At 42.1% G+C, this 13,794-nt stretch overlaps 1 protein-coding gene across 50 annotated transcripts in view; it reads left to right on the top strand.

The window, feature by feature from the left end:
• The window catches only part of LOC145361429 (calcium/calmodulin-dependent protein kinase type II subunit beta), a 268,939-nt gene that overhangs the window by 57,679 nt on the left and 197,466 nt on the right, over window positions 1-13,794 (top strand). The window lies entirely within an intron of this gene.

The following is a 13,794-nucleotide window of genomic DNA, read 5'->3' as shown; positions in this document are numbered from 1 at the left end:
CTTGTGCTTGGCTGCTTGTCGTCATCTCATCTCTGGCTGTCGGTGATTTGAATCTTAGGATGGCAACATTGCCACTCTGACCGTGATCCCAGTGCTACATGTTCATACACCAACATGCAGAAAATATGGATCACTGAATCTAATTAATTTAACTTTCAGTCAGTGTCTCACTTTCCTCCCCAAGAACTAGGCACGTAGTGTCTGGAGTGATCAATACTGTTTTTAAACTGGAACTGCAACTGATGAAATTGGCCGGTTATGAGTTGTATTGATTGGTGGTTAGAAAATGATCAGATAGTTCAAGTCTTGGGTTGTATTAAATCCTTCTCTTGACCGTTGATTTATTGTATCAACAACATGGAAAGTGGTATTTTATTGTCGCTTGGGTGCCTGCTTTTAAACAGTGTTGTTAGTCTATAGCAATTTTTAAAAATGTGCAACTTCAAAATACCAAGTGCCATTCGGTATTTGTCTTTTGTTGCTTTTAAAAGGTATTCAAACCTCTTCAGGTAGACATAAAATATCTCTGTGTATAATTTCAAAGAAGTGGAAGGGAGTTATGCCCAGTGTCCTGGTTAATATTTATTCCTCAATGAACATAACTGAAGAGAGATTTTTCAGTCATTGACATGTTGATGTTTGTGGAATCTTGCTGTATGTTAAGACCATGCTGTATTTCCTACACTACGAGAGTGTCTATGTTTCAAAAGTACTTCAATGGCAGGAAAATGTTTTCAGATAATCTGAAGTCATGAAAGGCATAAATGTCTGTCAGTTTGTTTATCTCTTCCTCACCCCTCCCTCCCCCCCTCTTTCTGCTATTGTCACCACAGCTTTGAAATGAAAGTTCTCAGTAATGCACTGCAGCCCATGACATTCCAAAATGAAAATGGATGATTTGTCTGAGGAAAATCCTATTTACCAACTTTTATAGCGTGCTGACTGAACTTTGAATGGCTTGATTTGAAACATAAATGCCAAGCTGGTCTCCCTGTATAGCATGATGTGATTGTAAAATGTCTCACTTATTTTTTCAAAGTAAATTTAAGCTGAGATAAAATAGATTGGCAAACTGCCATTTCTTCAGAGGAAGTGAGTCTTTCTCTTTCCCGCCTCCAAATTCTGTTTCCTCTCTCTCTCTCTCTCTCTCTCTCTCTCTTTCTCTCCCTTTCTGCCTCACCCACTCTGCCTTGCCCACTGATGTTCTGCCCCCTCTGTCCTACCTCTCTGCCACCTAGCCTTGCCCTTCTCCATTGTGCTTTCCTACTTTCTCTCATTCCTTCCTAGCTCCATCTATGAGCTATGAGCTCTTCCAGACCTGCAATGCATTATTGAGGATTGCAATCCTATTTTTGGATAAGATAAAGATAGTAACCCTTGTATTTTAGGTGGCGACGTGGTTATATGTGAGAACTGATGACCTTAGGTGACAACAATGATCCTAATCTTAGTCTGCGAGCTGTGCATTCAAATTACTCACGATATGCAACACTGAAGACATCAGTGGAAGCGTGGTTAGGGGAGGAAGAATCATTTATAAAAACATGTTTGATGCTGTATGTATCATTTTGTCTCAGTCAATATTTCATTCCCACTGTTCAAAATCTCTTCCAATCAGCTGAGGAAGGACAGGTTTTCCTGCTTATTGAGCAAGAAAATCACCTCCTGTTTTCGCCGATAATCATCACAGTCAAGCATGTTAATTTGTTAAGGCAGAGGAAATTATAATTTGGCTCAATTCATTTTTCCTAAATCGTAATAATTCTGAATGAATGCTTGAGAGTGAATTGCTTCAACGTGGAACTTGATTGTTCAGTTCTCTGCCTTTCCCAACTGTAGCAAGAAGTGTGCTGCTGGGTTTTGCGAAACATAGAGTTCAGATGGGCAGAGTTAATTATTCCTAGTTGAGGTAGTGTTAGGGCCATTTGCAACAACAATCCTGACTCTTGTAAAGTCAGCTTGAGAGAATGAAGAACAACTGGCTGGACATAAATGTATTTGTGTGTTTTATTGAGGGCAGATGTGCAGCAGTTGACAGAGGATAGCCAGATGAAGGGTGTAAGATTGGAAAAATGCATTTGATTCATTATTGTATTGGGATAATGTGAAAAGTATTGTTTCTTGTGCGCTATACAGACAAAGCATACAATTCAAAGAGTACATATGGGAGAAGACAGGGAGAGGGTGCAGTATTCTAGTCATGGCAAGGGTGTAGAGAACGATCAACTGAATATATGGTGGATCTAAAAGTCTGATGACAACAGGAAGGAACTTGTTCTTGAGTCGGTTGGTACGTGATCTCAGGCTTTTGTATTTTTTTTTCCTGACGGAAGATTCAAGTAGTAATCAGTCTTCCTATTATTGCTACCAAAATGGATAACCTCACATTTATCCACATTATATTGCATCTGCCATGCAGATGCTGACATGCTCAGCCTGTCAAATCATGCTGAATCATCCCTGCATCCTCCTCACAGCTCACCCTCCCACTCAACTTGATATCATCTGCAAATTTGGAGATAATACATTCAATTCCTTCTTCCAAATCATGAATATATAATGTGAACTGTTGGGGTCTTAGCAAAGATCCCTACAGAACCCACTAGTCACTGACTGCTAATCAGAAAAAAGACCCATTTCTGACCAAGTGCCCTATTCTGTCTCCAAAGATGTTGTCAGACCTGCTGAGATTTTCCAGCATTTTTCAGTTCTTGATGATCTGGATATCTAGAAACTTGCAGTACTTGACCACTTGCGCTTCACCACTTTATGTCGACAGTGGCATGTCCTCCGCTACTCTTCGTGAAGTCAGTGACTATCTCCTTTGTTTAACTGACATTGAGGGAGAAACTGTCGTTGCACCAGGGTGGGGTTCAGCTGCCGGCTGGAGGAAGGGAGATACCACAAAATACCTCTCTCATGAAATGGGTTAAGGAACATATCTTTCTTATGTATCACTCTCCTCATGATGATATTTTGCACAGCTGGGAGTTGGACCAGAATGTAGAATGTTGGGAAATAATGCAACTTCATTTGTTTAAAAATTTGGAAGAGTTGCTTGTGTGGTACCTGTTTGACTCAATCTCCAGGGTTTAAGAACTGATACAGTAAAAGTTCCCTGATACTTGCTGTTAGCCAGCCTGGCTAAAATAAACTGTATGCAAAGCAAATCAGTCTGTATGTACATGATAACACCCGAGAGTGCATCCAAGCGCTGTGCTGTATTAACACAGGTAAATCAGAATTAATTTTAGGGAGTGCAGATTATTTCTGTTACTTACATTTGAATTAAAGTGCAGTCAATTAGCAAAAATGCAGTTGTCTTCCTAGTGCAAGCCCTCAGAACAATTAAAGATCATTGTTAAAGCTTGTCAATAAGCAGCCAACAACAATTTCTTCTCAACCAAAATGTGTGTATTTGTTTCATATTCTTTATTTGTGACTTGTTTCTGTGGATTTTCAGCTTCTTCTCCCTTTGTATTTCTTTCTTTCTCTCTCACTGCCTCCCCACCCACACTGTTCCTCTTCCCCATCCATCTTTTCTTCCATTTCTCTTTTTCTCTTTGTCAAACCACCTTTTTGTGTTTCTCTCAGTTCTTCTCCCTATCCTTTTTCCTTACTTCTCTCTTTCTGTTGTCCTGCCTCACTCACCTTTTTCCTTCCTCTATCCCTACCTTGTCACTGTCTGTATCCTAATTCTGTCATCACATTCTTCTCTCTCTCCTTCTCCTTCTTCTTTCCCATTGACTTCCCTCTCCGTTCTATGTTTTCCTCATCCTGTTTTGACCTTCCTCCTCTCTTTCTCTTACTAATCGATCTTTTCTTCTATTCCACATATACCCCAAGATCTCTCCTCTCAATTTTTGCTCGAACCAGCTCTTTGTCCCTGTAGCACTCAAAGTGGATCTACGTTTCGCAGTTCAGTTGAGATTCAGAGGCAGGAACTTCTGGTTAACTCAACGGAATTAATTGAACCAGTTGCTTTCCCTATTGATCATTCTGGCTTTCTAACCAGAACCTGACCATCGATTCCTGAGCCAATTGAGTTAGCAGCTTAGACAAATGTGGAAAGCAGCATCTGGAAATGCAGTCTTCAGACCTTTGTCTGTCACTTGACTGATGACTCTAATCCTGCATTTATGCATCTGTGCAAAAACACTCTCTCCAAGGCAATGAATTCTATTTTCTAACTTTTTTAAAGGCAAGAACACAAAACATGCCTTTTCAGTTGCTTTTTCATATCAATGTCTTGGTGTTATTCTCTTGATGTATTTATGCTCCTTCCTTCACAGTTTTCAGGCTGAGAAAAAGATAGAGGCCTATTCTCCACCCTCTGCTTTCTCTGACTCGCTGATTCCCTGATCATTAATGTTCTCACCCTCTGAGCCAAGGATCGTACTTTCTTTCTGGTCTTCCCTTGATGGTCCAAGAGAGATTGGGATCCCTTATGGTTGGGTATTTACCCACTTGATGTCATCATCGAGCTAGTTTTCTGTGAATTCCTTGTTACGAAAAGTCAGACACACAAGCCAAGTCTGAATTTGGATTGGGGGGTGGAAGATAGAATAATGGCAGTCATTTGTGGCTTTGTTTTGCTAATGATCAACGTAACTTAAATAGCTAGTAATTTATGTCTTAGTGTTAGGACAAAATGGACACATTCAAACTATTTTAGCTGATGATAGGCACTCATTGCAGACGAGGCAGGTCCATCCAAAATGAAAGGGATTTACAGATGTACGTTTATTCTGTAGTGGCTAAGCTTTATTATACATCAGTTGTTGCACTGTGAAAGTGGGTGGACCTGCCACTAGAAGCATTTAGGAGTCAATTCACGTTGATGTGGAATTGTACTTGCACTAGAGGCAGAATTAGACTTTTTTGGGCCCCATGATCTGCTTCTACGCCAGCCACCCCCGACCCCAATGATGCAGTGCTCCACCCTTGATAATATCAAGATCTGCCCCCTCCACCATAGTGATGTCAAGTCCTGCCCCAAATGACATCATTGCCCTCGTGATCAAATCCACCCTCAGCCCACACAATGCAAGTCACAGGTATACAGAACATTGCAGAGAACACTGTTTTGGTGCTTTGTAACTTTTGATAACAAACCTGTAATTGATTAATTGAAATCCATAATGCAAGCCACAAGAATCAAAAAAGTATAAGTACGCAAATCATTGCTTATTGCTTCAGTGCTTTGTAACTTATGGAAACAAGTCTGCAATTGACGAATTGAAATCCAGGCTTACCTGTAGTAAGCTTGATGGCAGAGATGGCCAATATTATGATCATGTGTCTTAAAATGAGCAAACATGCAACTGGCCGATGAACAAGCAATATATTCAGATGATTTACATGTTTGAAGAAATACACACATAGCCTTGATATGACTTTTGGGAGTTTCATGATCAGCAAGATCTCCAGTTAGAGTAACCATGAATGGGTGTTTCCCTTCATTAGGGTGAGGGAATAATTTACAAGAATAACAATGGACTGCCTCAGAGGTTTCTGAAAAAAATCAATCAATTACTCCTTTCCATCATGCCATTTCTTTTCACTCTCAGAAAATGGGATTCATGAACACGTCTAAATTGCTTTCAGCCTCCAATTTGAAACTCTTTTCTCAAATTTTCCACCTTACTTCCGTCCTCGAGTCTATGAAATGTTCAGTTGGACCCAGTGGGAGAGATTTTGGCGATGTCCTCAACGCAGAATTCTTCCCTCACTGCAGCTGCTGAAGAATGTGTCCACTTCTTGTTCAGTTTTTTCAGATGATGTGATATCTCTGGAAATCAGCAAGTCAAAGTCATCAGATAATTCACCCATACTTCAGGTGGATGAGGATCAATATGCAGTTTGTGCACTGTTCAAAATGTCACATTTTCTGAGGTAAAATGACAAACTGTCTTTTTGCCTAGCTTTGCCCTCTTACTTTGCCTTCAATTTTCTGCACTTTTGATTGCCAAATTGAAATTGGCACTTAATGTTGACCTATCTACCTTGATTTTAACAAACAAATTTTCTGAAAAAGCAAGTTTTTTGTGCCCCTCAGCCCTGCGATTCAAGTTGTCCCCGCTCACTTATTTTTGTGCTGGCTCACTGGCTGCCTAGCCTTGGTATGGCGAGGCCTCTCCCTCGGTTGCCCAGTTCTCCTCAGCCCTGGCTGGGATTCAAGCTGCCCCTGTGCATTCAACAACCTGATGGCTCACTGACTATTTGGCCTCCTCACCTTACTCATGCCTTGTTGCCCAGCCCTGCTAGTCTGGTCAATTCACCTTTGTGTTCCCTTAACGACCACGGGTGCCTCCTTCAGCGTCCCTCACACTGGAGATAAGCTCACTGTTATCTCAGGCTGCTCTGGCCAGCTTAGATTCCTATTGGTCTTTCCCAATGCAGAGCTCTCAAGCTTTAATTGGTGTTCCAAGCCCATTGGCCACCACTGGGGCCCTCCCCATTGGTCAAGGCCCACTGTCTCGGTAGGACGTGTTTGAGTTGCCGACAAGCCAGAACCACTACGGGCAGCTGCTCCCTTTCCCTATTGGACATGAATAACCAGTTGGGTTTTACAGTTGTCCAGCAGCTTCATGGTCATGTTTGGAAGATCTCGGACACTGTTGAAAGGCTCATCAGCTGCAGTTGTACGCTATAAAGTATACTCAGGAATAACTGATTTGAATTCCTTTTTATTATTTTGTGTTGCGTGACTTAAGCTCAGATCAGTTTCTGAATGGAAGAAGCAGTTAAATATGTCACTTCAGGTGAACGGAATCAAAGGATATGAGGGGAAGCGGGATCAGGACATTGATTTTGATGATCAATGATGATCATGAATGACGGAGCACTTTCAAAGGGCTGAATGGCTTCGTCCTGCTCCTATTTTCTGCTTCCATGTTTCAATACAAGATATTGCAAATCAGATCTTGGTCAGCCTTGGATGGACAGGAAGGGTCTTTAATCCTGTGAGATCTCAGGGAATAAGTTTTTCTCTTCTGTGACCTCAACAGGTATTTTGACCAGGTTGAAAGAAACTGACACTTCTAGGCACCTTTCACATCCTGAGGTGTTTCAAAGTCCTTCACCACAATGGAGTACTTTTGAAATGCAGTAGCTTCTCAGCCCAGTTGATGTGGCGACGAGTTTGTGCACTGCAATGAGCCCGAAGCAGCAGTGATACGTACATTTCCAGAGTAAATGTTTTCATAATACTTCCATGGGATGTGAGCATTGTTGGGAAGGGCAGCATTTGTTACTCATTCCTAATTACCCTTGAGAATGTGGTGGTGAGTTACCTGCTTCAGCCAGTGCAGTCCATCTGCTACAGGTACATCCACAGTGCTGTTGGTGAAGTTGTTTACAATCTGTGTCAGCAATGTTGGATGAAGAACCATTACGGACCAGGAAACTCCAATTCGGATTGTGGCATGGGATTTTATATGTCCTCTGAGGAGGCTTTTGCTTGATGTCTCATCCAAAAGACAGTGGCTAGAATTTTGCAGCCTTGCCTACCCCAGAATCTGGCCTGACAAGGCTTGTAGAACAGCATTCTCTGCTGGCCTCAGGTGGGCAAGGCGGTAGAATTCCAGCGAGCGTTTCCAACAGTGTGTTCAACTAAAGATATATTGCTAATATATATGTAAGTATTGAGTGGCATGATAGCACAGTGGTTAGCGTTGCTGCCTCACAGCGTCGGGGACCCAGGTTCAATTTCATCCTTGAGTCACTGTCTGTGTAGAGTTTGCACATTCTCCCTCTGTCTGCGTGGGTTTCCTCTGGGTGCTCCAATTTCCTCCCACACTCCAAAGATGTGCAGGTAGGTGCATTGGTCATGCTAAATTGCCCCTTAGCGTCAGGAGGACCAGAAGAGTAAATATGTGGGATTACAGGGATAGGGCCTGGGTGTAATTGTTGTCACTGCATGCTTGATGGGCCAAATGGCCTTTTGCATTGTAGGGATGTTTTGAAATAAGGAGTTTTGAGCACGGACTAGATAGGTTTGTGATAATGTAGCATTTTGTCATGTTTTATTGAGGGTGTTGGCTGTTTTTTGTGAGTGCACAGTGAGATTTTCCCTTGCAAACAACACACTGCCAAGTTTGCATGATTCTAACAGACCCTTGCAGCAAGTGTAACCCTAGATCTGCAGTTGCTTTTTTATCCACACTATCTCAAAATCTGAGGTGTTTTATAGCGAAAATGGTGTGAAGCCATCTTTTGAAGTTCTTAGTTGTCAAGTGCAGAAGAGAATCTTGAAGTTTGTAAAGCTGCTTGTCCCGTTAGTATTTCTTTCTTTGAAAGAGATATTAGAAATTTAGTCTGTTAAAGGATTAATAAACAGAACCCCTGAGTAAATTAGAATTCAAATAGAGCTTTGCTCACTTTGTGCCTTCATTCTTTAGCAGATGTCTTTGTCTGGTAAATATCTCATTTTCTTTCAAAAGAATGATGGAATCTGATTTTTCTTCCTCCCTCTCTCCCACTTTCTCAGCATACCAGTAGTACTGTACCATGTTCTTACTGTGGCTGAGAAGGCACCTGTCTTGCTGTAAGACCACAGAAATGTGCAGTGACCTGACATGGACTGTCAATCCATGCACTCCCACAAACAATCTCAAAACCTCTTCTTCCACTTTGTGAATGAAGAGTTTGCCAGCAGCCTTGCTTGTTTCCCACATTCGGAACCTGACTGAATGCGGTCGGTCATTGTTGTCATGTAGGATATGTGGCAACCAATTTGTGCACAGCAATGTTCTTCAAACAACCGTGGATTACATCACCAGATTACCTGTGTTGGTGAAGATTCAAATTGTGATGTGGTACATGTTCTTTCACATTGTCCTCAGAGGGCTGACAGGGCCTGACTTTTATGGCAATCTGAAAGGTAGGCACTGAAGTGTTAGCCTGGATTATATGTTCAAGTCTCTAAAGTGGGCTGTGAAATTTCTGACTCAGAGGTGAGAGTGCTGCCAACTGTGTGTGGCCTGACACATTGGAAAAGATTGGAAAAACTTGTGATCACAGAGACACAGGCTCATGTGGCAAGGTGGATTAGTGTGTTTTTAAAGCCAATAACATCCTCTTTTCCAAATGAACCCTTGACACCTGACATAACAGGTTATGCGGTATCCACTGCTTGGTTCCACTCAGCCTTTCAATAATTGTTACAGAGGCTGCCTTCTCATGTCCTGGCCATGAGAAAATTATGCACTTGGAACAAATGAAAAAGGGTAAATAAATTCAAATGCCATCAGCTGTTGAGGGTTTAATGCAGCTGGGATCTGACCTTGTGGATGGGGAAGGTAAATTTGCCTTGTCATTAGGTCTGGCTGAAGCAGTGGCAAACAGTTTTTTATAACCCATCAATTTGTGGTCTGCTTGATGAGTATGCCATCCATGGTATTAAAATTTCACCTCCCTGCAGTTTATTGACCTGATCTCGCCTTCCAATTGCAACATCAGCACTGATCAAAACAAGGCTACTGACAGACACCACATTTGGAACAGTGCTCCCTGAAACAAGGTACTTTCAAAAACTTGGTTTGGTAAAAACAACTGAGAAAGTACAAGCATGAAGAAATAATTCCCTCAGATAAGGTCATATTTGTGGCTGTCATATTTGTGGCTACAGTGTTGTTAGTTCCCATGGAAGGTGTCGTAACACAGGCAGACAAAATCCTTGCCCAGAGTTCACACAGAGAAGTCAATAGAGTGAAGTGGCAAAGTTGACAATTTCACCCTCCCTCCTTAACTCGTAATTCCCTGTTCAAAGGTAGTGACTGATCTCTGTCTCCACCACGCCACTCCCATACTGGTTTAGGTGGGCTAACAGCATAATATAATTTGAACTTTATTAATTGTGGGATGTACACATTATTAGCAGGGCTCATGATTGATGCCAATATTAAATTGCCCTTGAGAAGGTCCCTGTCATGTCAATACTGACATAGTTCTGTTAAGAATTTTGACCCAGCGACAATAAGGATGGTGGCATATATATTTCCAAGTCCGTATGCAATGTGACTAGGGATGATGTTGACAAGAGGTCACGGCTTTGGGATGTGCTGTCAAAGAAGTCTTGGCAACCTCCTGCAGTGCATCTTGTGCATAGCACACACTGCAGTCACATTGTGCCAGTAGTGAAGGGAGTGAATATTTAATGTAATGAACAGAGTACTGCAGAAGCATACTGTTTTTCCCTGGATTGTGTCAAACTTTTCGATTGTTACTGAAACTGTGCATCCGGACTCGAGATCAAACCTCGTGTCCCAGTCTGTTGGACTCGAAGAGAAAGACTTCAACCGTTATCTGTTGTAGCATTTCTGTATCATTCTTGCTGACAGTTCAGGAAGTGTGGCAAAGTCCGTGATTGGATTGATAGGCTGCAGCGAGTTAAAGGAATGCAGATCGTTGATGGGCCAAATGGCCAGATCTGGTTCTCCCTGTTTTTATGCTGTGCTGCCTTTGCGAGGTCACTGCTTAGTCATAATCCACAGTTGTTGCTGGCAGATTATAGCAACAGAATGGTTTAAATCTGTGTGAAGTCAGCAGAGCAGCGCACACGATATGTAAGTCATGTGACGAAATGATGCACTGAGTGGTGAGGGTTAATCCTCGTCATTGTCCCTCTTATGGTGATAAGAAGCTGTCAGCTGCACTTACTGCATGTTGCTATGTTATTTGAGACAAGTTTATTTCACATACCTTTGTTCCTTCCATTAACTGTCTCTCTCTCTCCACTGTTGACTGAATGTTGAAACACTATTTTGGGCAATGAGTTTGAAAGTCTGCAGTATGCGTGTGACTGCAACCTGGAAAATGGGTGAGGTGGGCACGGATTTGCTTTTCAGGCAGTTTGAAAAATATTAATATTGTGCTTTTGTTGAAGATAGAATATACAATCCTGTTCTCCTGCTTTCTGTGTGAGATGTGCTGTGTGAATAGGAAGATCCGGCAACATTAACTGGAAGTAATTTTTATTTTAAGTATCTGTAAAGGATCTGTACAATCCTTTCTCGAGAGACCAGGAATAAGTACCCTTGTGGCAGCTGTGATGTTCACATCCTGCTTTTTGTAATCACGAGTGCAGGGGAGAAGGGAGTTGGGAGGAGAATTCTGTCACAATCACTTGGCAATACAGCCGCAGTGAGCTTGCAGAATGGGCTATGCCAATGCGGCACATTGCAGTGCAGGATCGATCCATTCATTGTAGGTTGGTTAGGCAGTGAGGAATGTGTGTGATGTGTTGATGAGCTCAGCTCAGAAGCTTGCAGCCTAAGGGCAGATAGGTTGTGGGGAAGCTGAGCAAATAAAAAGCTGGGAATTGGGTAACAGGAGCAGACTGATCCCTCCCCACCCTGCATCCCCCAGTTCCCCTTGAGTCATTTGTGAGACAGCATTCTGCATCTCATCTTCTGCCCGCATTTTCTCCTCTTCTAATTCGACATGGAACACACACACACACACACACACACACACCAAAAACCACTTCCACCCCTCCATTGCCAGACAGTGGTTGCAATATTCTCCGCACCATAACTGTTTAGCAAATGTTTTCTGGCCTTACTGATACTGTTTAATCATGCTGTGATTGAACACAAAATAACATAACTGGGGAATTGAAAATTGGAGTCTGACTAGCGGAAATCAGAGTGTGTATTTGCATGAGCAAATCTCCTTTGATTTCACCTCACTTAAGTTGAGTTCAAGTCTTGTGGGGAGGATTCTTTTTCTGTGTGCTTTATCCTCTCAGATTCCCTTTCTCATTTAGTCCATGAGCTGGCTGTATCAGGAGGAACAGCAGCAAGTATTAGGATTCCAGCAGATGTTACCATTGGACAGTCAGGTCTTGGAATGGATCCTGGATCAATAAATTGCTATTTTTGTTATTTTGTACAGAGACATGGATGAGCAGATTAAAGTAAGAAATATTACACCAAACAAGAAAAGGTTAGTTACAAAAACTGACTCACCCGAGTTGTACCTTCACAGATATATACAGAATTGTAAGAACATAAGAGTGTGAGGAGCGGGAGTAGGCCATCTGGCCCCTCGAGCCTGCTCCACCATTTATGAAGATCATGGCTGATCCTTTCGTGGACTCAGCTTCACTTACCTGCCCACTCACCATAACCCTTAATTCCTTTACTGTTCAAAAAATTATCTATCCTCGTCTTCAAAACATTCAATGAGGTCGCCTCAACTGCTTCACTGGGCAGGAAATTCGACAGATTCACAACCCTTTGAGTGAAGAAGTTTCTCCTCAACTCAGTCCTAAATCTGCTCCCTTTTATTTTGCCCCTTTGTCCTAGTTTCACCCAACAGTGGAAACAACCTCCCTGCTTCTACCTTATCTATTCCCATCAGAATTTTATATGTTTCTATAAGATCCCCCCTCATTGCTCTAAATTCCAGTGAATATAGCCCCAGTCTATTCAGTCTCTCCTCATAAACCAACTGTCTCAACTCCGGAATCAACCCAGTGAATCCCATCCACACCCCCTCCAGTGCCACTATATCCTTTCTCAATAAAGAGACTAAAACTGTACACAGTATTCTTGGTATAGCCTCACCAGCACCTTATACAGCTGCAAGATAACCTCCTTGTTTTTAAACTCCATTCCTCCAGCAATGAAGGTCAAAATTCCATTTGCCACTTGAATTTTTCACCTTAATTGGTTTGCATCTGCAAACCAACTTTTTGTGATTCATGCACAAAGACACCCAGGTCCTGCTGCATAGCAGCATGCTGCATTTTTTTTATCATTGAAAGAATAGTCCATTTTGCTGTTATTCCTACCAAAATGGATGACCGCACATTACCAAAGTTGTACTCTATCTGCCAGGCCCTTGTGCACTCAAACTATCTGTATCCCTTTGCAGCCTTCATGTCCTCTGCACACTCTGTTCTACCACTCATCTTAGTGTCATCTGCAAACTTTGACACACTCCACTTGGTCCCCAACTCCAAATATCTATGTAAATCAAGAACAATTGCAGTCCCAACACTGATCCCTGAGGCACATCACTAACCAGAAAAACACCCACTTACCCCCACTGTTTGCTTTCTGTTTGCTAACTGATCATCCGTGCTAATACGTTACTGTAATGTTGTGCACTTTTATCTTATGCAACAGCCTTTTGTGTGGCATCTTGTCGAATGCCTTCTGGAAACCACATCCATCAGCTTCCCATTGTCTGCTGCATTCGTAATGCCCTCAAAGAATTCCACCAAAATAGGTAAACATGACCTGCTTTTCATGAATCCATCTTGATGTCTTCCTATTTCTTCCATGATAGATTCAAGCATTTCCCTACTACAGAAGTTAAGCTCACCGGCCTATACTTAGTTGCCTTTTGTCTACCTCTTTTTTAAGCAGTGGCATTTGCTGTTTTCCAATCTGCTGGAACCATTCCAGAGTCCAGAGAATTTTGGTAAATTACCATGAGTGCATTTGCTATTTCCCTTGCCATCTCTTTTACTACGCTGGGATGCATTCTATCAGGACCAGGACGCTTGTCTACCTTTAGCCCCATGACCTTATCTAACACTGCTTCATTCGTGATAATGATCGCTTCTCGGTCCTCACCTGCCAAAGCCGCCTCCTCACCAATTTTCGGCATATTATTTGGATCTTCCACTGTGAAGACTGACACAAAATACCTGTTCAATGCCTTGGTCATTTTCTCATTTCCCATTATTAAATCTCCCTTCTCCTCATCTAAAAGACCCATGTTTACCGTGGCCAGTCTTTTTTTTATTTTATGTATTTGTAGAAACTTTTGCTATCTGTC

The sequence above is a fragment of the Carcharhinus amblyrhynchos genome, chromosome 34 (genome assembly GCF_965287045.1).
Source record: "Carcharhinus amblyrhynchos chromosome 34, sCarAmb.v2.hapA, whole genome shotgun sequence".
Classification (NCBI taxonomy): Eukaryota; Metazoa; Chordata; class Chondrichthyes; order Carcharhiniformes; family Carcharhinidae; genus Carcharhinus; species Carcharhinus amblyrhynchos.
The sequence above is the reverse complement of the archived record's forward strand: the minus strand, read 5'-3'. Positions and strand labels throughout refer to the sequence as shown.